The sequence below is a fragment of the Somniosus microcephalus genome, chromosome 11, assembly GCF_052327205.1.
Source record: "Somniosus microcephalus isolate GS21.2 chromosome 11, FLI_Smic_1.0, whole genome shotgun sequence".
NCBI classification, from domain to species: domain Eukaryota; kingdom Metazoa; phylum Chordata; class Chondrichthyes; order Squaliformes; family Somniosidae; genus Somniosus; species Somniosus microcephalus.
The window spans coordinates 73,424,774-73,451,274 of NC_140997.1; the positions used below are offsets into that span (position 1 = coordinate 73,424,774).

Consider the following 26,501-nt stretch of genomic DNA (forward strand, 5'->3'; position numbering starts at 1 on the left):
CATTATATGAGTGCTGGGCAGGAGTGTTGGGGTTTCAGAGGGGAGTCATGAGCCAGGTGGAGAGCGGATAGGCCTTGTCTCTGAGCAGCCAGCCACGAACTTGACGTGGTGGCTGGAAGACTGCTGGCACACTGGTCTGGCACAGGATGAAGGCATCGTGGCTGCTGCCAGGATAGCAGCTATTGACATTGAGGATTAGCTGTCTGTGGTCGCACACCAACTGCAAATTAAGTGAGTGGTTAAGCCACGTGGATGCAGTCAATGGCGTCCTGCACCATGGGGAATGCCGCTATCCTGGCAAAGCCATATGCACACTCGTCCTGCTTCTCTGTGGTGATGGGGAAGGAAATGTAGTCCCTTCTCCATCTGTAGGGAGCCTCTGTGACCACGCGGATGAAGCGATGGAAAGCGAACTGCAAGATGTTAACTATATCTCCTGTTGCAGACTGGAATGATGCACTGACGAAGAAATTGAGGGTGACGGTGACCTTGACTGCCACTGAGAGAGCCATGGTCACCCTGATCTGAGGCTCGAGGTCTGGTTGCAGGAGGTGGCAGAGTTCTGTGACCACCTCCTTGGTGAAGCAGAGCCTTCTAATACACTGCTCCTCACTTAATTGGAGGTAGGAGAAGTGCTACCCCCCAGGATCTACGGCAGAGGGAGCAGAGGCAGTGAGAAAGACTGGAACACGTGGCCAGAGGGAGGAGGTGGGCCATCTGAAAACTTGGTTATACAACTCTCTATTTCTTGATCCAAGTCATTACATATATGCTGAAAAGCTGAGGCCCCAGTACAGATTCCTGGGGAACACCACTTGTTACATCCCACCAATCAGAGAACGAACCCTTTATCAATCTCTGTCTCCTACCTCCCAACCAATTACTGACTCGTCATAAGTTTACCTTCAATTCTATACGTGTGGAACCTTACCAAATGTCTACTAGAAGTCCACTTAAACAATATCCATAGATATTCGCCTATCCACCATACTAATGACTTCTTCAAAAAATTCAACTTCACAAATCCATGCTGACTTTCTTTGATCAGCTCATACAGTGCAGATTCACCAGAATGATAGCAGAGCTTAGAAGGTTTAAACTATGATGGCAGGTTACATAAATGTGGTTTGTATTCCATTGAATTTAGAAGGTTGAAGGATGATCTAATCGAGGTGCTTATAATGAAAACTGGATTCGATTTTTTTTATTCCTTCATGGGATGTGGGCGTCACTGGCAAGGCCAGCGTTTATTGCCCACCCCTAGTTGCCCTTGAGAAGGTGGTGGTGAGCCGCCTTCTTGAACCGCTACAGTCCGTGAGCTGAAGGTACTCCCATAGTGCTGTTGGGGAGGAAGTTCCAGGATTTTGACCCAGCAACGATGAAGGAATGGCGATATACTTCTAAGTCAGGATGGTGTGTGACTTGGAGGGGAACTTGCAGGTGATGGTGTTCCGATGCGCCTGCTGCCCTTGTCCTTCTAGGTGGTAGTGGTCGCGGGTTTGGGAGGTGCTGTCGAAGAAGCCTTGGCGAGTTGCAGCAGTGCATCTTATAGATGATACACACTGCAGCCACGGTATGCCAGTGGTGGAGGGAGTGAATGTTTAGGTGGTGGATGGGGTGCCAATCAAGTGGGCTGCTTTGTCCTGGGTGGCGTTGAGTTTCTTGATTGTTGTTAGAGCTGCACTCATCCAAGCAAGTGGAGAGTATTCCATCACACTCCTGACTTGTGCCTAGTAGATGGGTGGAAAGGCTTTGGGGAGTCAGGAGGTGAGTCACTCGCCGCAGAATACCTGGCCTCAGACCTGCTCTTGTTGCCACAGTATCTATATGGCTGGTCCAGTTAAGTTTCTGGTCAAAGCTGACCCCCAGGATGTTGATGGTGGAGGATTCAGTGATGGTAATTCCTTTGAATGTCAAGGGGAGGTGGCTGGACTGTCTTATTGGAGATAGTCATTGCCTGCCCCTTGCATGGCGCGAATGTTACCTGCCACTTATCAGCCCAAGCATGAATGTCATCCAGGTCTTGCTGTATGTGGGCACTGACATCTTCATTTTCTGAGGAGTTGCGAATGAAACTGAATACTGTGCAGTCATCATCGAGCATCCCCACTCCTGACCTTATGATGGAGGGAAGGTCATTGATGAAGCAGTTGAAGATCGTTGGGCCTAGGACACTGCCCTAAGGAACTCCTGCAGCGCTGTCCTGGGGCTGAGATGATTGGCCTCCAACAGCCACAACTTGTGCTAGGTATGACTCCAGTCAGTGGAGAGTTTTCCCCCCTATTCCCATTAACTTCAATTTTATTGGGGCTCCTTGATGCCACACTTGGTCAAATGCTGCCTTGATGTCAACGGCAGTTACTCTCATCTCACCTCTGGAATTCAGCTCTTTTGTCCATGTTTGGACCAAGGCTGTAATGAGGTCTGGAGCCGAGTGGTCCTGGCACAACCCAAACTGAGCATCAGTGAGCGGGTTACTGGTGAAAAATTGCTGCTTGATAGCACTGTCGATGACACCTTCCAGCACTTTGCTGATGATTGAGAGTAGGCTGATGAGGCAGTAATTGGCCGGATTGGATTTATCCTGCTTTTTGTGAACAGGATATACCTGGGCACTCTTCCGCTTTGTCGGGTAGATGCCAGTGTTGTAGCTGTACTGGGACAGCTTGGCTAGAGGCGCGGCTAGTTCTGGAGCACACGTCTTCAGCACGACGGCCAGGATGTTGTCGGGGCCCATAGCCTTTGCTGTATCCAGTGCGCTCAGCCGTTTCTTGATATCACGTGGAGTGAATCGAATCGGCTGAAGACTGGCCTCTGTAATGGAGGGGACCACAGGAGAAGGCCGAAATGGATCATCCACTCGGCACCTCTGGCTGAAGATGGCTACAAACGCTTCAGCCTTGTCTTTTGCACTCACGTGCTGGGCTCCGCCATCATTGAGGATGGGGTTATTCATGGAGCCTCCTCCTCCTGTTATTTGTTTAATTGTCCACCACCATTCACGACTGGATGTGGCAGGACTGCAGAGCTTTGATCTGATCTGTTGGCTGTGGGATCGCTGAGCTCTGTCTACAGCAAGCTGCTTCCGCTGTTTAGCATGGATGTAGTCCTGTGTTGCAGCTTCATCAGGTTGCATCTCATTTTTAATTACGCCTGGTGCTGCTCCTGGCATGCTCTTCCACACTCCTCATTGAACCAGGGTTGGTCCCCTGGCTTGATGGTAATGGTAGAGTGAGGGATATGCCAGGCCATGAGGTTACAGATTGTGGTGGAATACAATTATGCTGCTGCTGATGGCCCACAGTGCCTTATGGATGCCCAGTTTTGAGCTGCTAGATCTATTCTGAATCTATCCCATTTAGCACGGTGGTAGTGCCACACAACACGATGGAGGGTGTCCTAAGTGTGAAGATGGGACTTTGTCTCCACAAGGACTGTGCGGTGGTCACTGCTACCAATACTGTCATGGACAGATGTACCTGCGATAGGTAGATTGGTGAGAACAAGGTTTTCCCTCGTGTTGTTTCTCTCACCATCTGCTCTAGGCCCAGTTTGGCAGCTATGTCCTTCAGGACTCGGCCAGCTCGGTCAGTAGTGGTGCTACCAAGCCAGTCTTGGTGATGGACATTGATTAACATTGCCAGCGATCCCCACATCCCATGAATGAATAAATAAAAAACTTCCTCTTACCATACAATTCATGTTGACTCCCTCTTGATAAAGTAGATACATAGAAACTACTTCCTCTGGTGGCAGAATCCAGAACAAGAAGGCATAACCTTAATATTAGAGCCAAGGCATTTAGGAGTGGGATGGGGGGAGGGTGTCAGATTGCTCACCCTTTATTGGACACATCTGATTTTCTCCCAGTGAAATCAATGGAGCAAAAATAGGTAGGTTCTACAAAGGGCAGGAGATTGGCCTACCAGATTACTGCCCGGATGGTGAAGAAGAAAATCCACCCGAGTTTGGTTCAGTTGTGATGCTGCCTGTTGCCAAATAATCTGCTGACAATCAATTTGTTGTTACATATATAATTGTGGATTTGGGTATGGTACTAGAGTGCTGTCATCACCTGAAAAAGAACAACCAATAGAAGACAACTTCATAAAAATAAGTGAGAAGATTGGGAAAAAAGAGAAATACAATCTTTTTTGTGGAAGTTCAAAAATAAACTGATAGATCAGCCTTCCAAATACAATGTTGCTTGGTGAGAAAACTGATTAATTTGAAGGACTTAAGTGCAGCTTCCTGGGTACCAGGGAAAAAGTAGATTTGAGTGGGAGATTTCTGACAAATCTTTTGCAATTCTGAACAGCAAAAGGATCAAATCTTCTCAATTTAATTTAAACACTAGGGGGGAAAAATTGGGTTGGTTTGCAAAGCCCCTAGTGCCCCGGGCGCGTGCTGCTAACGCCTCCCGCGAAATTCAGCGGGAGGTCAGCGGCGGCGGTAGCCGGTAGTGCCCCGTGGCGCTGAAGTCATCACCTTGTGCAGTGCCCCACTCGCGCCCCAGCTGCAAACTTTGGTCGCGCCCCCTCACCTATCGCCGGACAATATGTACGACAGGGTCAGGGTGGCGTTTTTGCAGCCGCGGCGGCGCATGTTAAAGGGCAGGTATCGGGCGGGCATTTTGTTTTTGGCTGACTGCCAGTGCCTGCCCCCTTCTCCATTTTTATGCGGGGTGCTGGCTGCGATCGCTCAGCCCGGCGCTCCTCTTGAGTGCCGGGCTGCTTTCCTGGCACCCCACTCCCCGATGGTCCGGCAGGGCCCTGGTGCGTGCAGCGCTAGGTCCCTCCCCTTTAATCAGGGGAGGGAGGCCTGCAATACCGTGGCACTACATGCCGACGCACGTGTCACGGTTGCACGTGGTGCCGTGATATTCAGTTGTAGTGCCCCAGGAAGGAGGTGGAGCGCTTGCAGTAGCACCCCGCCTCCTGCTTGGGGAGCTACCACTCAATTTACAGCGCTGGGGCACTGGCTTTTTCGGGGTGCTAAAAGTAGCCCCCCGGCGAAGTTAGCGGCCCAAAGGGGGCGCAGCGAATTTCTCCCCCTTGGGGTTTGATTTAGCAATGTTTCTTTTAGTTCATAAATTTGACTTTTTATTTTTTGTGATAATTATGGACAACTAACTCCAATTTTTGTCTTGTCTCGTGGCCATGTCTCCTCTGAATTGAAGTGTGACTCACTTTGCTCAATAAACTGCAGCCAAAGTACATTGCTCTCTTACGTGACTGGACTCTGTTCAGATTCAAGAATTGAAGAGGAAGAGCCGTCTCCAAACATGAATCTCTTTTCGAGCTATGTTGAAAAAGGTCTTGAACTTTGCAAGCTGACAATAATACATTTTGTTCACAATTCATGTAATCTTGTCCAACTGATGTTTATTATGGCCCTGAAACGCAATCCATGACTCCAGAGGGAGACTATCGGAATCACCCGGGAAACGGTGGTGATCTGGGAGTTTCCGTATTGATTTCTGGTGGAACTTCTGCTGCCTCTTACAAGGCAAATGATGGGCAGAACTTGGATAGGGACACCCAAAGCTGGGAGTTCCTGCTCCTGTTCCTCAGACGGGACCTGGTGTTTGATTGGCGGCCAGTATGCCAAAAGAGTGAGGATGCACTGACTTCCACAAGGACATGTGTGGGCCCCACTGATCAGCGGCCTGGATCCTCGAAAGATTTCAATTATATTTTTTTAAGCTAGATTGGAACTTTGGTGGGGTCGGTGGGGTCCTGGGTAACCACAACCCACCCCCAGCATGGCGCAGGCGAGCAGTAAAAATTTACCTGTAGTGGTGTTTGGGCTTGTCTGCTAATCCCACAACCTCCACAGGGGTCGAAGCTGGAGGGCATCGGCGGGCGAAATTCCAGCTAACCGCTGGTATTGCAACCTGATGAATTTTAAGGATTCTTTTTTTTGTGTGGATAGGTCACATTTACCAAATGAAAATGCCAGTTTACCTTTATGAATAGATTTGTATTAATGTCCCAGATTTTGCTGTGGCAGGGCATCGAACAACATCTGCCTTTAGTTAGGCTTGACCTTGCATGTTTAGGTTTTTGAATTTTTTGTGTGGCAAGTTGATGAAAGTGCGAGCTGATAACGGAGCAGCGAGGGGAACCGGGCATCTGGGACCTGAGTGAACAGGGAAAACAACTGTGTGTCTCCTTAACCAGTCAGACTGAAGGATTGTGAATAAACAGCGCAAGGTCTGAGAAGGAAGTGTAAATTAGAGTGGGTGAATTCCACATCAAATCAGGTACGGAAAGAGAAAGAGAGAGAGGAAAAGAAAGATTAGAATAAGAGAGAGAAAAAAGAGACAGAAAAGGAAAAGGAAAAAAAGGAAAAATGTAAAATTAAAATTTTTTAAATCTCAAACAACAATGAAGACCTGAAGGAATGAGACTCCACACTTTTAATAGTTAATTTTCAGTGGTTGTAGTAATTAACACTTATCACATTGTTAAAATGGTACTTAGACTTGAAATGACTTGACTTAACTTTCTGTGGCGAGTTTAGTTCGTATCTACCACACAAATACAGCAGCTTCGTGCCATTCAATGCATTTCAATGGTGAGGCAGACAGCGAGATGCCGTTTTCGTGAAGCTAATGGTGGAGCGGCGCAACTCAGACAGTAACTTTTGGATATTCACGTTTAATCGCGCATATCCCGCTCACCTAAAGTTGCTGCACCATTTGCGCATAAATAACGACAAGCACCATTAGTCTCACTGTTATTTTGGCAGCACAGTCTGGCCTAATGTCTCTCATTCACTGATAGTTATTTACTGATATGATAATTGCATATCGAATTGTAAAGAGCTTGGTTTAAGTTGCTGAAATTACCCTTAACAACTAGACCACAATGTTCCATTGATGGTAATTGGGTGCAAAATGATTAAGACATTGGCCCAGAAATTCAGGTCCCAACACGTGAGTACGCATGGGGTACTCACGCGTAGGCCCAACGAAAGTGCTGGTTTCGTGCATGCACTGCGCATGTGCAGGAAACCGGCATTTCCATTCCCCTGAAAGAAGGGGTTAAGAGGTGGAACGCGTGCGCGGGAGAGGCAGCGCGTGCGCATTGAACTTACGTTTTTTTCCCAGGTTTCTCCGGGAAGGTAAGTCTCCAGAAGTTAGACATGTAAAAAGCAGTCGCAAGGCCTGCTTTTAACAAGGTAAGTGGTGAATTAATTAAAATTAAAACATTTTTTCCACAGGTTTATTATTTTTAAATACTTTAAAGAAAGGTAAGTTTATTTTTAGCCCCGTTAGAAAATGTAATTAATTTTTTCAAAAATTTAAATTATTGTTTAAAATAGTTATTTCACGTAATTTATAGTTTATTTTAAAAATGTGATTAAAAAAAAATTATTTGAGGCTTTAGTGATGTTTTGAGGCTTATAGTATTTATAGGTTTGACAGGTCTTCCTGCCAAACTTATGAATGAAGCACTCCTTGCTATCATTGGCTCTCCATGGCCCACGTGATCCCAGGGGACGCATCGAACTAACTGCGCCCCTGGGATACGCAAGCACTGCGCGCCAGCAGTTGGAGGAGGCCCAGGATCAGAATCCCACACGGGCCCACAGCTCAATGGCCGGCGTGCAAGGTAAGTGCAGGTCGGAGGCTTGCACCCACGGGAAGCCTCCGACCCAAATTTCTGGGCCATTATCTACCCTGACCTTTCATCAATCACAGTTTTGACTTGAGATTACACTATGCAAATATTAGCCTGCAAAATCAATGCGTTTGTATGAAATTCCCTTTTCTGCTATATTAAAGGAAATGTGAACCCCTTTATTTTAAATGGTTTAACGTGGCTTAAAATAGAGGGCAAAGAAGCTTTATATGTATATGTTTAGCATTTGTACACAATCCTCACATAGTGTAATTTCAAAAGCCTTGAAAGACTGAGCATGAGTCTTTTAGTTTTGTTATTTTCTGAGGTAAATGTTTGCAATTATGTCCCAGTCAAATGCATTTGTGATACCTGTGGATTAGCAAATAGTTCACAATGACATTTTCCACTGGATTTGTATTATGTGGCATCAGAATTTGTAAGGTTTACATAGAAAATCAACCAATTTTCAGTATTTAGTATACCAGTCATTTATTTTGCTTAATCTAAATTGGATGCAATTTATGTTATTGGTTTTGCCCATGCACCCAGTCCTGTTAAGGAATGGTATTAATAGAGGTGCCGATTCCCATGACATTGGCAGAACGATGTAACGATGCAACTCAGATGACTCAAAAGCCTCACTTCAACTATCACAGGCACCTGCTTAATTTCTCTGGCTGATTTTTAAAAATGTGTTGCTGTTCAAAACAGCCTGAGCTATTTCAACCAATAAAAATAGAAGTCATACCAAACAGCAAATGGAGCAACATAAAGTATTGAAGAGAAATTATTCTGAACTTGTAAGATAATTGAAGTACTAGATTGACAATTTACTAGAAATGATCTCCCTTTGTCTCCAGAGCTTTGCTTTAATTAATCCAAGATGAGATAGAGCACTGAAGGGCATTTTGCCTGCCTATAAAACCATTGTAAGATGATAGCCCCATGTGGATACATTGGACTAGTTCTAGGAAAACAAGTCGATTTTAATAACATTTGGTGTCCCCCAAGGATCTATCCTTGGCTCCCTCCTATTTCTCATCTACATGTTGCTCCTTGGTGACATCATCCGAAAACACAGCGTCAGTTTCCACATGTACGCTGACGACACCCAGCTCTGCCTCACCAGCATTTCTCTCGACCCCTCCATGGTCTCTAAATTGTCAGACTGCTTGTCCGACATACAGTTCTGGATGAGCAAAAATCTTCTCCAATTAAATATTGGGAAGACCGAAGCCATTGTTTTTGGACCCCGCCACAAACTCTGTTCCCTAGCCACTGACTCCATCTCTCTCCCTAACATCGGTCTGAGGCTGAACCACACTGTTTGCAACCTTGGTGTCAATTTGACCCTGAAATGAGCTTACAACCACATATCCGCAGCATAACAAAGACCGCCTACTTTCACCTCCGTAACATCGCCCGTCTCCGCCCTTGCCTCAGCTCATCCGCTGCTGAAACCCTCATCCATGCCTTTGTTACCTCTAGACTTGACTATTCCAACGCACTCCTGGCTGGCCTCCCACACTCCACCCTACGTAAACTTGAGCTGATCCAAAACTCGGCTGCTCGTGTCCTAACTCGCACCAAGTCCTGTTCACCCATCTCCCCTGTGCTCGCTGGCCTATGTTAGCTCCTGGTTAAGCAGCGCCTCGATTTCAAAATTCTCATCCTTGTTTTCAAATTCCTCCATGGCCTCGCCCCTTCCTATCTCTGTAATCTCCTTCAGCTCCACAGCCCCCCAAAATATCTGCGCTCCTCTAATTCTGCCCTCTTGAGCATTTCTGATTATAATCGATCAACCTTTGGTGGCTGTGCCTTCAGCTGCCTTGGCTTTAAGCTCTGGTGTTCCCTGTCTAAACCTCTCCACCTTTCTACCTCCCTTTCCTCCTTTAAGACACTCCTTAAAACGAACGTCTTTGACCAAGCTTTTGGTCACCTGCCCTAATTTATCCTTATGTGGCTCGGTGTCAAATTTTTTGTCTTAAAATACTCCTGTGAAGCGCCTTAAGAAGTTTTACTATATAAATACACGTTGTTGTTGTTGTTATGGTGGGAAACAACTGATAAGAGTGCATGTGCCTGAAGTTTGGACTATAGTCCCAATTGAGCATTGGTCAAAATGGGATTCTGTTGACCCATGGCACAGGCTCACTGTGCTGGTATCTCAACAACAACTTGTATTTACATAGCGTTTTTAACATAGTAAAATGTCCCAAGGTGCTTCATTGGAGCGTTAGCAAACAAAATTTGACACCGAGCCAGATAAGGAGATATTAGGGCAGATGAATGGTAGGTTTTAAGGAGTGTCTTAAAAGAGGAAAGAGAGGTAGAGAGCGGAGAGGTTTTCGGAGGGAATTCCAGAGCTTAGCGCCTAGGCAGCTGAAAGCATGGCCACCAATGGTGGAGTGATTAAAATTGGGGATGTGCAAGAGGCCAGAATTGGAGAAGCACAAAGATCTCAGAGGGTTGTAGGGCTGGAGGAAATTACAGAGATAGGGAGGGGCAAGGCCGTGGAATGATTTGAAAACAAGGATGATAATTTTAAAATCAAGGCATTGTTTAACCGGGAGCCAATGTAGGGCAGCAAACACAGGAGTGATGGGTGAACGGGACTTGGGAAGAACAGTTTTGGATGACCTCAAGTTTCATAGGGTGGAATGTGGGAGGCCGGCTAGGAGTGCGTTGGACTATTCAAGTCTAAAGGTAACAAAGGCATGAATGAGGGTTTCAGCAGCAGATGAGCTGAGGCAGGGTGGAGGCAGGCTGCACCGAATGTTGCAATAGTTGTTCCTTCCTGTAATATGAATAGGCTATTAATACAGGGTAAGCTTGCCCAAAGAGCTTGGCCTGTCACACATTTAGCTGGGAAGCACAGAAACCGCAGAATCAGCCCTTCTTAAAGGGCTGCAGCTTGCCTTAAAAGGTCATATGGTGGTGGCAGAAAAGTGGACTAATTGTTCACAATGACACAGCAATGTGGGCAACACTTCTCCTTTTGATGCTAAGATTTAGAGGTCTGGTTTCAGGAAATGCACCAAAGGAGGGCTGCCCTATATGGGCTGAAGGCCACTCACCAGTAAAAGCGCAAGAGCCAAGAGGGAGGTTGCCAACAATAGTCCATGCACTCATGCAGTTCTCTCATGATGATCTCTCAGCTGCAGGAGAAGATAAGTGTGCTCATTTGTGCACACATTTCTGGTGAGCCCATCAGCCATGATACAAACTGGAGCTGAGTACTCCAGCATCCTCTGGGAGGTATCATTTGAAGCATTGTGCACAGCCATTGTCCCTTTGCACACCTTTTCATTGGGGTAGAAATTGCTGTTGAAGGCATACCTCTGGAGTACGCATTTGACCCACAGATCAAATCCGAACATACCTCCAGGCTGTGGAGAGTTGTGGTCTCGGGCCTCCAGGCATACGGCAGTGTGAAGGCCCACGCATCGCAGGGATGCAAGCGGTTCGGAAGTGTCGCTGGGATCACGTGGGCCCAGCCCTCCAATCACAAAGGGAATCCCCTAATGATATGCAATGGAATCCCCAAATAGTTATATAATTTACATAATTCTAATAAATATAAATGTATTGAATTTCAATTTTATTCTTAAGTCCCTTCATTGCACCAACCTCAATAAAAATTAAATTTTTGAAAAATAATTTTAAACGTCTTAACCTGGGCCAATATTTGCATGAACTAATTTAAAGAGTATGTGCATCATTTTTGATTTTTAAATATTTAATTTAAGGCTTATATATACCCTTATGCTGATGAAAGCAGGCCCTATGCCGGCTTTTACCAGTCGTGAGAGTTTCATGGACAATTGCTGGGCAAATAGCTCAACTCTGCGCCAGCAATACTGATTTTCCATGCGGTTCCAAGCGCATGTGGAAACCTGTAAGTTGCGGGCCATTCAACTAGATTACTCTGAGAATACGCTATCACAGACACCGTAATTTCAGGGCCATTGTGTCTAAGCTGCAAGGCACACTTTTCTTGGAGGTAGAAATGGCACCCACAGAACAGCAAACAGATGCTGACGCATGCAGGCTGTTAGTGGTTTCTCTGTGGGATCAGCAGCTATGGATGTGGATGGCAGCCCTGCTTCTTTAAGGAAGCACTGGTATGGAAGGTGGCATCGTCAGAACAGATGTGGCGGAGATGGAGAAACTGGGAGAATGGAATAGAGTCCTTACAGGAAGCGGGGTGGGAGGAAGTGTAGTCCAGGTAGCTGTGGAAGTCAGTGGGCTTATAGTGGATGTTGGTCGATAGCCAGTGCTTCTGGTATGTCTTCCTTTTTCCTCAACCAAGGATTCCCCTCTACCATGGTTGACATGGCCCTCGAAAATTTCCCGCACTTCTGCTCTCACCCCTTCCCCTCCCTCCCAGAACCACGATAGGGTTCCCCTTGTCCTCACCTTTCACCCCACCAGCCTCCACAATCAACGGATTATCCTGCGCCATTTCTTCCACCTCCAACGTGATCCCACCACCAAACACATCTTCCCCTCCCCCCCCTTTCAGCATTCTGAAGGGACCGCTCCCTCCACGACACCCTAGTCCACTCCTCTATCACCACCAACATCCCTTCCCTTTCACCCGGCACCTTCCCATGCAAGCACAGGAGATGTAACACCTGCCCTTATACCTCCCCCCTTCCCACTGTCCAGGGCCCCAAACATTCCTTCCAGGTGAAACAGCGAATTACTTGTACTTCTTACAATTTAGTACACTGTATTCGCTCACAATGCGGTCTCCTCTACATTGGGGGGACCAAATGCAGATTGGGTGACCGCTTTGCGGAACACCTCTGTTCAGTCTGCAAGCATGACCCTGAGCTTCCGGTCGCCTGTCACTTTAATTCTTCGCTCCACTCCCACTCTGATCTCTCCATCCTCGGCCTCTTACATTGTTCCAATGAAGCTTAACAGCATATTTTGTTTCTTAACTTGTCCCATTACCATCTCCTTTTGCTTTGCACGATCATCCCTTTTGTCATTCAATCTCTCCTGCTTCCATCACATCACATACCTTCCCTTTGTTCTTCCCTCCCCTCCTCCCTGCCCCTGCTTAAAAATCTCTCCTCCCTAACCTTTTCCAGTTCTGACGAAGGGTTCGACCCAAAACATTGACTCTGTTTCTCCTCTCTTCGATGCTGCCTGACCTGCTGAGTGTTTCTAGCACTTTCTGTTGTTATTTCAGATTTCCAACATCCGCAGTATTTTGCTATTGTATATAAAATGCAAGTGTTTTTTTCTTTTGGTCAGATACAGTGATTAAGTGCAAACTCTGTTCATGAATGCTCTGATGCCCACTTGGGTACCATCTACAATGTTGTACACTCCAGGGAACCCTGCTACCCAGAGGAAGCTGTGTTTCATGTCCATCTGATGCTCCCTTTCTACAGGAAGAGGAATACAGAGGGGGTGAATTTCCACAGGGGTTCTCCCGCACGCCCACCGTAAGTTTGGTGGGAAGCCACATAAACCAGGAAAGGCATGGTGGCAGGGGACTCAGCTAAAGTCACGAGATTCAGCATGTAACATTTTTTAGGTGTATTTCCATATTAAAATTAGGCTGTGAATGCTGGGAGTGCAGCATTACTTTTTGGCCCCAAATCAATTGACGGAAAATTGGATGCCCTGTTGTGGGAGGTCAGTGGGCGACTTTTCAACTTACACCCACTGCCTGTGAGTCCTGCACTGCTGATGCCTCACCAAATTGGTGCTGATATATATTTCGGTAACTGTCACTTCTGTTCTCTATAGTAAATTTATTTTACTGATCAACAAGCATTCAGTGTGGGAAGATCAGAGTTACAAATGTCACGCCTACAGTTCACTAGGTATGTTACATTTTTGCCTTAAACATAACAAAAATAGCATCAAAAATATAAAAGCCATTTTAAAAAGTGGCTCCCCACTGATTGCAGCTTTCTGTAAAGTGTGTGAAGATCAAGCAATGTAAAACCACTTCCTCAAAGAAGTCTCACCATGGTTGGAAACATTTGAATCGCTTTGAAATTGGCATGATCAAACCACAGTCTCTGTATCAAACCAAGGTGAAAACTGCAGGGTATTGCTGCAGAAACCCCATCGTGACTGGCCAGTAGTATTGTTGAATGGCTTTATTTGGAAAAAGGCCTGCTTTAATGCTATTGTCATCTTATCATATTGTGGTTTTAATGGAGTAGGGGGGTTGGATTTGGAAGCTAATTTTGAATCTAGTACAACAACTGTACAGGGCGCTGGTGAGACCACACCTGGAGTACTGCGTGCAGTTTTGGTCTCCTTATTTAAGGAGGGATATACTTGCATTGGAGGCAGTTCAGAGAAGGTTCACTAGGTTGATTCCTGAGATGAAGGGGTTGTCTTATGAAGAAAGGTTGAGCAGGTTGGGCCTATACTCATTGGAGTTTAGAAGAATGAGAGGTGATCTTATTGAAACAGATAAGATTCTGAGGGGGCTTGACAGGGTAGATGCAGGGAGGGTGTTTCCCCAAGTGGGGGAATCTAGAACTAGGGGGCACAGTTTCAGAATAAGGGGTCGCCCATTTAAAACAGAGATGAGGAGGAATTTCTTCTCTCAGAGGGTCGTGAATCTTTGGAATTCTCTACCCCAGAGAGCTGTGGAGGCGGAGTCTTTGAATATATTCAAGGCAGAGATAGACAGATATTTGAGCTACAGGGGAGTCAAGGGTTATAGGGAGCGGGCGGGAAAGTGGAGTTGAGGCCAAGATCAGATATGATCTTATTGAATGGCGGAGTAGGCTTGAGGGGCCAATTGGCCTACTCCTGCTCCTATTTCTTATGTTCTTATGTTCTTATGTTAGTCTAAAATAATTTGAATTCTCATCCCTTCTAAAAGAATACACACATAAGGCTCTCATAAAGGTTGCTGATATTTGTTTTATATTTGTCTGAGGCTTCTTTGTGTGATATTTCCTTCCAAAAACTCGGCAGCACTAAGGGCATTAATATCTAAGCAACCTTCTCCACACAAATACAAGTTAATAAAAAAGAATTTCAGTAGCTCCAGCAAACAATGATTCTCATCAAAATAGTGGGAGAAAATGAATTTTTTTCGCTCTGTACGTAACAACTCTCCATTGTTAACAAAAGTAAAATGACTGGGAATAATATGCCTAGCACAACTTAATTATATTTATCTATTGTATGCGATAAAATACAATTTCATGATTATAATTCTGATACTTTATATTAGCATAAATTTAGTTTTGAAAGTATATGGGGTGAATTTTAATACAATAAAAGCCATTTGACAACCAGATGTGATATTGAGCAAGCCATTGGCCTGCTGAAGATGCGCTTCAGGTGCCTGGGCAGATCTGGAGGAGCTGTTCAATACACACTAGCCAGGGTCTCCAGAATGGTCATGGTGTGCAGCGCTCTGCACAATATTGCACAGCAGCAAGGTGTGGACCTGCAGGAGGAACAAGGCACAGAGCACAGAGCCTCTTTGTACAATTCCGAGGAGGAGGAGGAGGAGGTGGCCAAGGCACCAGCGGCGGTGCACATTGCTGCCCGGGATGCCATAATTATTGTGAGGTTCACTTGGGCTCCACCAGTCCACCCATCTGACAGCCACATGCAAAAGCCACTTCCCCATGCCCATCCCCTTCCCCCAACACAAAGCAGTCCTGTATGCATCCCTCTCATAGCCCCACGTTGCTCGGCATCAATTCTTGTCTTACCATTCATCACATGTGAAAAGGACACTTGCCAGCAAGCAACCAAAAATAGGCACTTGGCGAAGTGGTGGAAACCATTAATATTTATGTGCCTCAAAAATAAAACAGGGGCCTAGAAATTCGTGGCCTCCACGAAAGCTGCCATTACCACTGCAGCCAGAAGTTACAGCAGAGAAAATGATGGCGCTGACAGGGCTGAAAAATTGGTGCTGGGGACTAATGATTATTAATCCAGCGCTAAACTTACCATATAAAGCCCTCCTGGTGCCGTTTGTCCTGGCATCAGGCCCCAATGTGGCATCCACAAGCAGTGTTGAGGCTTCGAGCAGCCTCTGAAAGCGAGGCTGAGATTTCGCAAAGCATTGAGGGATCTGAAAAGGGCAATGCTTTCTGAAATGATAAAAATATGCAGTTTTCAGCCCTTACAGCTGAACTGTCTTCTGGGAAAAAGAACTAACATTAAAATAATTCCAAAATGGCGGTCTTCAGCTCTTAAAGCTTAATTGCCTTCTGCACCTAAAAAAAAATGGGAAAAATGCCTCAGCACTAACACAAATGGCTCAACAAGCCAGGGAAGGGGCACCCAGGGTCTCGCACGTAGCATTCCAGCTTTGTGCTGACGGTCAACACTGCAAGAGAGGTCCTCTACCCACAGGGGCCAGGAGGCCCTCCAGAAAGAATAATGTGGGACCAGAACACCGAGGTCATCACTGCCAGCAGTGTCGCCCCCATGACTTGGCTCCAGTGTCCAAAGAAGCTTCATGACTTCAGACCACTGGTCAAGGTCAGTGAATGCATCTTCAAAAGCCGTCTCCTACCAACTGAACCACTAGCCTCACACACTGCTCAATGCACAACCCCCACCCCTAATCACTCACCTACCAACAATCTGCTCCAATCATGAGGCACATCTTCCATTCCTAGTCTAACCTCACCCTTTTGGAGGAGACGGTGCAGGCTATTCTTGGCAGGAGCATGGCTGAGCCCTTGGCCAGTGGCGGGTCTGAAAGGATACAAGATGCTGGTATCCTCATACATTATCCTCCTTGTCGCATGCAACTCTTGCTTTCCCGGCCTCCCCTTACCACAACTCCACCCTTGTGCCTTCCTCATTTCACGCACTCAAGAAATGCAGCCTGCCCAGCCAGTGGGTGACCAATAAAAGGGAGAGGAGAGTGAAGAAGAATAATAATAATAAGAAACACCATCACTTGATTTGACACTCCCAGCTACCAGCTCCTCAAGATCAACCAGCAAGGCCATTTGCAGTGTCCCCTACTGAAAATCAGCAGCCTTCCACCAGCCATGCAGCAGCCACTGGGGTAGCACTACCTGACGTCAGTAAGATAGGCAAAGGCACACACAAGACAGTCACTAAGGAAATGCATAAGGGTGATGAGTTGATTTCTTGATGATATTTGGATGGGTAGATTTATAAAGTTGGATTGGAAAGTTTGTTTTGTGGTGATTTTTATTTCAGCATTGTGGCCAAGAGAACACTGTGATGGTTAGTAACAGAGGGAAGGTGAGGTGTGGGACAAATGTTGAATGAGGAATTGGGGTTGTGGTCATTGGTACCGCAGGCAGGTGATTCTATCCCAGATATTCCGGCCAGAAAGGAGCTCTCTGGGTTCTTCCTCACCTGCTTCCTCCTCATCTGTGTTTTCCTCTTCTATGTCATAAAATAAATAAATAAATCATAAAATGCTGAAAATACTCTGCAGGTCAGGCAACATCTCGACCTGAGATGTGAACTCTGTTTCTCTCTCCATGGATGTTGCCTGATCTGATGAGTATTTCCAGCATTTTCTGTCTTCTCAGAGGCCTTCCTTTACCATCTGAGGCCTTGCAAGCATCCAGCAGCACTCCCTGCACACTTTAAAAACTTTTAACATGTATTGCAGCAAGCCACTACTGCAATAAAATAAAAAAATCCAGTCCAAAAGCTTAAATGCAAACTTACCTGAAAGAAGTGTGCGCCCCTTTAAGAGATGCTAACAGCGCTTCTGTGAGTCTGCTGCACGCTGGGTTTTCATGGCGTGCTTAGAACCCAGCACTGAATTCAGTGCTATGGTCCAAGTTTGCTGAGGTGACATTAAGTCAGCATTGCACGGTGACTGATGTCACCCTTTCATCATTTACATTTCCAGGGCCAGCGCTGCTATTGGCAGCGCTAAGGCCCTCAACAAAATGGTCACCGCCACAGAAGGGCACTAGAGTGGTGGCCGCCATTTTTAGACTGGATCGCAGTGGTGACTCGTGGTGGTAAGTGGCCAAATTTCTAGGCCAGAAACATACAAATCTAACATTGTGTAACACACCCATGTGCTTACCCTTGAGCAACCATTAATTTTTACTCTTCCTCTTCCTAGAACTTCTACATGGTGCAACCTGTGTGCCTTCAGTAGAGGTAGAGGCTGGCTGCTTAGATCACTGCGCTGACTGCTGAGATGCCCTTGGCCGATGTCCTCTGGGCTTTGGAGCCCGTGAGGGCCCCGCCAAAGACTCCTCCACCTGCACCTGTGCGGGGGCAGACTCGGCCATCGGGAGAGGAGGCAGCACGTGGGGTACTGACTGAGGGGGAGCAATGGGTGTGAAGTGGAAGCGCTTTGAGCCAAGCCCCCACTTCCATGTCCCCTTTCACCATCATCCCTCTCATGGCCCACCCACACTTCCCTGCTACCAATGAGCTGGAGAGCATTTTGCTGCAGATCAGTGGGACGATGTGTGGCTAAGGCTAGGGTTTCATCAACCCTATTTAAGGTGGCATTCAGAGTGTGCAACCCATTGGTGAGGACCTGCATGCACTCGTTTTATTGCTGTGTTTGATGCTCCATGCAGTTGGCCATCCTTTCCATGGATGAAAACATCATCGCAAAGGCCCGTGACATCATGCCCTCATACTTGAGGCAGACACATGTGCACAGTGCGGCTGGAATGCCTACCAGTACATCGCACCTTCTTTACTGCTGCTCCAGAAGTATCCTCTTTGTCAATGGCCCCCGAGGTTCAGCATCTGTGTCCAGCTGAGCAGAGCTTTGAGCATCCTGTGGCCTCTAACGCGGACTCTCCACTGCTGTCACTGTCTCCATCATCTGCTCTTGCTCACTTGTGAAGTGTGAGTCATTAGGTGAAAATCCAACTATCTTCCTTACCAGTCCCACTGAAGTGTGAGTATCTGAGCTGGTGCATGGTCTGCACGAGTCCTGTGATGGTGCACCCTCAGAGTGAGTGACCTCCTCTGAGGAGTTGTTGTTGTCCTCCTGCACCACCCTCTGTGGAAAGCTCTGTGGGAGATTAAAGACATGAACTAGAACTGTCAAGGTAAGAATGTTTTAAGTGATCATTATGCACATGATCATATTCCACTCGCTGCTGACATCAGGTCAACATGACTGAGCATGATAGCAAAATACTGTGGATGCTGGAAATCCGAAATAACAACAGAAAATGCTGGAAAAACTCAGCAGGCCAGGCAACATCCGTGGAGAGAGAAATAGAGTCAACGTTTCAGGACAAAACCCTTCGTCAGGACTGAAAAAACACAGGTAATTAAACAGATTTCATCCCCATTTTCCAGCCCCCAAACTGGCCTTTTAATCTGTTTCATTTCCTGTGTTTTTTCAGTCCTGACAAAGGGTTTTGACCTGAAACATTGACTCTATTTCTCTCTCCACGGATGTTGCCTGGCCTGCTGAGTTTTTCCAGCATTTTCTGTTGTTATTTCAACATGATGAGTGTTGTACACCATGTGGCTGTCTGATATTTAATTCTGTCACCAGGTAACTGGAAGACCCCATTTCCCATCTCTGATGGCCAAGCATGACGAGACTCCACTGATGTCCAGTGCCTCCACCTTTGCAGTTGTCAGTTGCGAGATGGCTGGAGGACCACCTCCGGTTCTCTGCCTCGTGTTCTGTGCTCTCTTCTCCTGCAAGGAGGGAAAGAGACCTATGAGTGACAGTAATGGCATGTGTTGAATGGTTGGATGGAGAGAATTTGTTGAGGGTGACTATGAGGGAGAGGCATGACACTGCATAATGATGAGGGTGAGTGTCAGTGGTGGATGGACAGAAGGGGATGTGGGGTGCACCTACAAGGTTAGTTGGTGTAAGGAGTGATGTGCTGAAGTAGGCTTGCGAGGCAGAGTGAGGGGGTTGGGGTGATATGCACATCAGGATGTAGGTGAATGTGCCATTGTACTCACCTTTCCTGCCCTGCTTAGGTCATTAAACTGCTTTCGGTACTGAAGGAGGAGGGGGAGAAGGGCTCTCAGCAGGAGGCCTTACCCACCTAGGGTCTTCCGAGAGCAATTCTCTTACCTCAACCTGAGCCAGGAGCAGTTCCTGAGGCATCTGTGCTTTACGAAGGAGCTCTGCCACTTCTTACAACCAGACCTGCAGCCTCACACCAGGGTAAGGACAGCGCTGCCAGTACCTGTGAAGGTGACCGTGGCCCTGAATTTCTTCGCATTGGGATCCTTCCAGGCTGGAGCAGGTGACATCTGTAACATCTCCCAGTTCACCGTCCACTGCTGCATATGAGAGGTGACAGACGCTCTTTATGCCAGGAGAGGGGACTTCATTGTCTTCTCTCTGACCAGAGAGAAGCAGATGGAGTGCGCATGTGGCTTTGCCAGAGTAGCGGACTCCTCTCCCTCTTCTTCGTCAATCACTGGCTGGGCAGACTGGATTTCTTGGGTGTGTGAAATGAGGAAGGCACAAGGGTAGAGTTTTGGTGAGGGGAGGGCGAGAAAGCAAGAGCTGCATGCTTACACCATGTGCAACTTGCAAATCAGAAGATATTGTGGAATGAGCAGGAAGTGGGATGTGAGAAGGAGGATAGCGTATGAGGACACCAGCATCTTGTATCCTTTCAGCCCTGCTGCTGGCCACGAGCTCAGCCATGCCCCTGCCAAGAATGGCCAGCACCATCTCATCCAAGCGGGTGAGGTAAGGCTAGGAATGGGAGATGTGCCTCGTGATTGATGCAGATTGTTGGTAGATTGGGGGTGGCGGTCGTGCATTGAGTAGTGTGTGAGGCTAGTGGTGCAGTTGGTAGGAGATAGCTTTTGAAGATACATTCACTGACCTTGGCCACTGGTTTGAGGTCATGAAGCTTCTTTGGGCACTGGAGCCAGGTGGTGGGGGTGACACTGCTGGCAGTGATGACCTTGATGATCTGGTCCCACATCCTTCTTTCTGCAGGACCTCCTGGCTCCTGTGGGTAGAGGGCCTCTCTTGCAGTGCTGATCCCTTGCATAAAGCTGGAGTGCTGCATGCGAGACCCTGGGTGCCCCTTCCCTGGCTGTAGAGCCATTTGTGTTAGTGCTGAAGCACTTTTCCCTGTTTTTTTATGTGCGGAAGGCAGTTCTGCTTTAAGAGCTGAAGACTGCCATTTAGGAATTATTTGTAATCTTTATTTTTTGTTCAGAAGGCAGTTGAGACTGCCTATTTTTAAATGATTTTTATTTTTTCATTTTAGAAGGCAATTTCCCTTTAAGGGACCAACACTGCTTTCTAAAATGACAGGCTAGCTTTAAGATAATGCTGCCTCGCTCCAGGGATGCTACGGCCACGCTACATTGGGCCTCCTGCTGAGACTACCACCGGAAAACCAGTCTTGCACTCCAGGTTTTTGCGCTGCACTAATTTAAATTAGCAGGCAGCACCAAAGTACCGGTGCTGCCTGCGCTATTATTTCGGGTGGCTGTTAACATCGGCCCGTGGTGGCACCGGCAGGTTTCCAACCCACTCCAATTTCTAGGCCATGTGCTTTAGGTATTTTCTCTGCATCCATCTGACCGATTCACCCTTCATGGTTCAAACTAGTTAATCTGTGCCTGCCATCAACAGTTTTCCAAAATGTACAGATTGTTCTTTTCACAGCTCAGTGGTGTGAAACCCAGGAACATCCTGACTGTCCTTTTTTGCATTACTCTATTTCAAAGCCTGTATAGGTTCAGTGACTTTCTGAAGAGTTAGCATTATTTTCTCAGCCCTGTACTTGTCTTCGCATGTGTATCCCAAAGTGCAATTTGTTTTGGCAGTTGTTGCAACACCATATGAAGGCGATCGCAGTATTTGGTCAAATACTGCCTCCAAGTTTTTTTCCAGTTTAGGGTATTAATACGTAGGTCCTTAATTAAAAAATCACGTGGTGTAGGGACGGAGGTTCCTATCAAAAAGACTGAGTTCAACTCAGGCAATTAAAATAATGAACTTTAACAAAACGAAACGAGTTTAAACTGGAAACTGCTAGAACACATCAATAACAGGTCTACTGTCTTTGAGGGCTCCACGAGGACTGATCCTCTGGTCAGAAGACTGACGTCATGACGTCATGACGTTCTTCCCGCCATTGGGGCATCACGTGACCAACGGCATGACGTCATCACGTTGAACCCGCGCTGTAAAGGTAACTAGACATTGTACAGTCAAACAGTGTAATTAAAGGTACAGGCACAGACAGTAACTACATTGCTGTTAAAGGAATTATGTACAACCGCTCTGAGTCCTTTGGTGGCTCCGCCACATGCGCCCCCCCAGAATTGTCTTTAACAGAAAAGGTGAGGCGAGGAGGAGGCCTGGTGAGCCTGTCCGATCGACTTCGATACCCTGGTAGAGGAAGTTGACGACTGGAGGTCGAGTTGGCAGTCGGTTGTGGCTGAGCAGGCGCGGCGAGCGCGGTCGAGTTGGCAGGCGGATTTGGTTGATCTGGTGCGGCGGCAGCGGGCGGTCGGCCACGTTTGGGTGGTTGAGCGAGTACGACGGGGTGGTGCAGGTCCAGGTGAGCCGGCATCAAGCGGTCCACCGAGATGTGATCCGGCTTCCCTCCGACATTGACCGAAAAGGATTTGTCTCCTGGTTCGATGACGCGGAAAGGACCAGTGTAAGAGGGCTTGAGTGGATCCTGGTGAGCGTCGTGGCGGATGAAGACATACTCCGCATTCTTCAGTCCTGGTGGCACATAGGAGTTCTGTAAACCGTGATTGGACGTAGGTATCGGAGCGAAGCATCTGGCCGCTTCTTGGTGGCGAACGAGTTGCCGGGAGGCGGACCATGGCTCTGTGGGAGAAGGGAGGAAATCTCCTGGTACACGGAGCGGCTGGCCATAGACGAGTTCAGCCGACGACGATTGCAGGTCGTCTTTGGGCGCCGTACGAAGACCCAACAGGACCCATGGGAGTCTGTCCACCCATCCTGTGCCTTGAAGACTGGCCCGAAGAGAGGCTTTAAGTGACCTGTGGAATCGCTCGCAAAGGCCGTTTGCCTGTGGATGATAGGCGGTGGTGCGATGAAGTTTGGTCCTGAGCCCCTGAGCCACAGCATTCCAAAGATCCGAGGAAAATTGTGGCCCGCGGTCAGAACCTGTCGGAAATGTCTGCCGGTACCCCGAAACGGGCAACCCAACAGGAGATGAAAGCTCTAGCGACGTCTGCCGAAGTGGTGGAAACCAAAGGAATTGCCTCTGGCCACCTAGTGGTGCGGTCCACTATGGTGAGGAGATGAGTATAACCCTGAGAAGGCGGAAGCGGCCCCACGAGGTCCACATGCACGTGGTCGAAACGATGCTCCGGAACAGTGAACGCAGCCACTGGAGCCTTGATATGACGCTGGACTTTGGCCTTCTGGCATACGACGCAGGTATTAGCCCAGTCACGGACATTGATGTGCATACCTTCCCAGACGAACTTGTCTGACATAAGCCGTTGCGAAGCCTTCATCCCCAGGTGCGACAACCCGTGTATGACATCTAAAACCTTCCGGCGCCATGCGACTGGCACGATAGGTCGAGGAACTCCCATGGAAAGTCGCAAAGGAGCGTGGCACCTGCGGCCTGGAAGATGACATTGGCTGCTTGGAAGCTAGAGGGAACGGTTCTCTATGATTGGACCTCCGAATCCGAGGCCTGATCTGCTGCCATGAGGGCGTAGTCCATTCCCAGGTGCACCACGTGGACCGTCGCACGGGAGAGGCAATCTGCCACCAGGTTGTCCTTACTAGACACATGTTGAATGTCCGTGGTAAATTCGGAAACGAACGTCAAATGACGTTGTTGACTAGTGGACCACGGTTCGGCGGTCTTGGCCATGGCGAACGTAAGGGGTTTGTGATCGACAAAAGCCGTGAAGGGGCGCCCCTCCAATAAAAACCAGAAATGGCGAATGGCGAGGAAAAGGGCCAGTAGCTCCCTATTGAAGGTGGTGTACTTTTTTTCATTCTTTTGTAGTTGACGGCTGAAAAACGCCAGCAGTTGCCACGTGCCGTTGACCCACTGTTCTTGCACTGCACCGATGGCGTAGTCTGACGCGTCGGTGGTAAGGGCGATAGTAGCACCTGGAAGTGGGTGCGCCAGCATGGTTGCGTTGGCCAAAGCGTTCTTGGCGTCGCCGAACGCCTGGACCATCTCAGCTGTCCAGCTGATTGGATCTTTACCGGACTTGCCCTTGAGGGCCCCGAACAAAGGTTGCATGAGTTGAGCCGCCTTGGGGACGAAACGGTGGTAGAAGTTGACCATCCCCAGGAACTCCTGCAAGGCCTTGACTGTCGATGGCCGCGGGAAAGAAGTAACCGCCTCAACCTTCATCGACAAAGGGACGGCGCCGTCCAGTGTTATGCGATGTCCCAGGAAGTCGATTTGTTGCAGGCCGAACTGGCACTTGGCCGGGTTGATGATTAATCCGTGTTGGCTGAGGCGCGTAAAGAGGGAACGCAAATGGGAGATGTGCTCCTCCTTGCTGGCACTGGCGATGAGTATGTCATCAAGGTAGACGAAAATGAAACGCAGGTCTCGAAGAACGGAGTCCATTAAACGCTGGAATGCCTGTGCTGCGTTCTTTAAGCCAAACGGCATCCACAGGAACTCAAAGAGGCCAAAAGGGGTGATGACTGCAGTTTTTGGGACGTCGTGTGGGTGCACTGGAACCTGGTGATATCCACGGACGAGGTCAACTTTAGAGAAGATAGAATTCCCTGCCGGGTACCGATCTGGAGTGGTGGCGTCGTTGAGGCGTCTGGTTTTGGCACAATGTGGAGAGGCGAGGACCAGGGACTCTTGGATCGAATGATCCCGAGCCGCTCCATCGTGGCGAACTCCGCCTTTGCAGCTGCGAGCTTGCCGGGTTCGAGCCTTCTAGCCCACGCATAAACCGGGGAGCCAGTAGTGGTGATGTGATGTTCAACCCCATGTTTCGTCGCCAAAGAGAAGGTGGGCCTTGTCAGCTCCGGAAACTCCCCGAGGAGCCGCGCGAAGTCATCTGGAGGAGGGAAAGCACAGGCAATGGAGCGCGCCACGGAGGTACCGTGGAAGCACGGAATCGAGTGGAAGGTGGCCGCGTTGATCAGCCGGCGGTGCCGGACATTGACAAGTAGGCTGTTGGCACACAGAAAATCCACCCCTAGGATAGCCTGTGAGACTGTGGCCGTGACGAATTCCCAAAAGAAGCGCTGACCACCGAAACAGACTTCGACCCGCCGCTTTCAGAACGTTCGAATAGCTGCACCATTAGCCGCTACGAGGGAGAAACCGAGGTTCCCAGTCTGCATGTCGAGCTTCGACGCAGGTAGAATGCTACACTGCGCCCCGGTGTCACAAAGAAAACGGCGGCCCGAGAGGGAATCGGTGATATAGAGAAGTTTCCCCGTAGAACCGACGGCCATCGCCACCGCGGAACGCCCGTTAGACTTGGTCATCCGTCGCCAGGGACGCTGCCTGCGCTTTCTTGTTTTTTTGGGGGGCGAAAAACTGCAGGGGGAACGGCAGCATCGTGCTTCCGTGCCAAAACGGGTGTGGTAGGAGCACCAGCCCGCTGTAGGAGAAGCCGGAACCGCGTCTGTGGGGGGTGGGCGCCTCTTGGCCGCGCAGCACTGCTGGGTAACCGTGAAAATCTTATCGGCTTCGGCTGCAAGCTTGGCGCAGTCTGTAATGTCGGATCTGGCTAGGGCAGCCTGAACCTGTTCAGGCAGTTGATAGAGGAAAAGCTCCCGGAAGAGGAAACATTCCGGTTCAGCACCCAAGAGCGTGAGCATTTGGCTCATGAGCTTGGACGGTTTGGAGTCCCCGAGGCCGGGTAGCGTGATGAGCTGGCGAGCATGCTCCGACTTTGATAGCCCGAAAACCTGAAGCGACCGCGCCTTAATTGCATCATACTTGCTGTCAGTAGGAGGACTACCGATGAGGCTGATGATCCGTGATGCAGTTGCGCTGTCGAGAGCGGAGACCACGTAATAATAACGTGTCTGATCTGCGATGATGTTCCGAATGGCGAACTGGGCTTCAGCCTGGATGAACCAGGCATCTGGTTGTTACTCCCAGAACTGTGGCAGTTTCAGCGTGACGGCGTTCGTGTCCATGTCGAATCTTCCATGAAAATTGTTCGTAGAAGTCGGGGTCACCAATGTAGGAACGGAGGTTCCTGTCAAAAAGACTGAGTTCGACTCAGGCAATTAAAATAATGAACTTTAAAGAAATGAAACGAGTTTAAACTGGAAACTGCTAGAACACATCAATAACAGGTCTACTCTCCTTGAGGGCTCCACGAGGACTGATCCTCTGGTCAGAAGACTGACGTCATGACGTCATCACATTCTTCCCGCCATTGGGGCATCACGTGACCAACGGCATGACGTCATCACGTTGAACCTGCGCTGTAAAGGTAACTAGACATTGTACAGTCAAACAATGTAATTAAAGGTACAGGCACAGACAGTAACTGCATTGCTGTTAAAGGAATTATGTACAACCGCTCTGAGTCCTTTGGTGGCTCCACCACAGTGGATTATTTTTCACACCAATGTACATTATTTTATACTTCTCAATATTAAATTCATCAACCTGATCAGCTAGTCCCTGTAAATCACTGGCCAATATGTCTTTCTTTGAAACATTGTCCTTTCACTCAGTGTTTCATGTCATCTTAAAATATAAGCATTCTATTTACGGTTCCCCATCACAGACGCTAATTAATATTAAAAACAAAAGTGTTTTCAGAAATTGTCTGGGGAGGATGAGGGATGATACACTCTCCTGGTTACCACAGATCAAATTGAGCTAATACATTGTTAATTTCAGCTTCCTGTTGTAAAGTCAATATACTGTGCATTGGACTGGAGAATTCCATTGTTGTTTTACCATTCAAGAAAACCACATATTTCTA

At 48.0% G+C, this 26,501-nt stretch overlaps 1 protein-coding gene across 1 annotated transcript in view; it reads left to right on the forward strand.

Annotated features, from left to right (window-relative positions):
* tmem114 (transmembrane protein 114) overlaps positions 1-26,501 on the forward strand; it is a 305,718-nt gene that overhangs the window by 225,676 nt on the left and 53,541 nt on the right. The window lies entirely within an intron of this gene.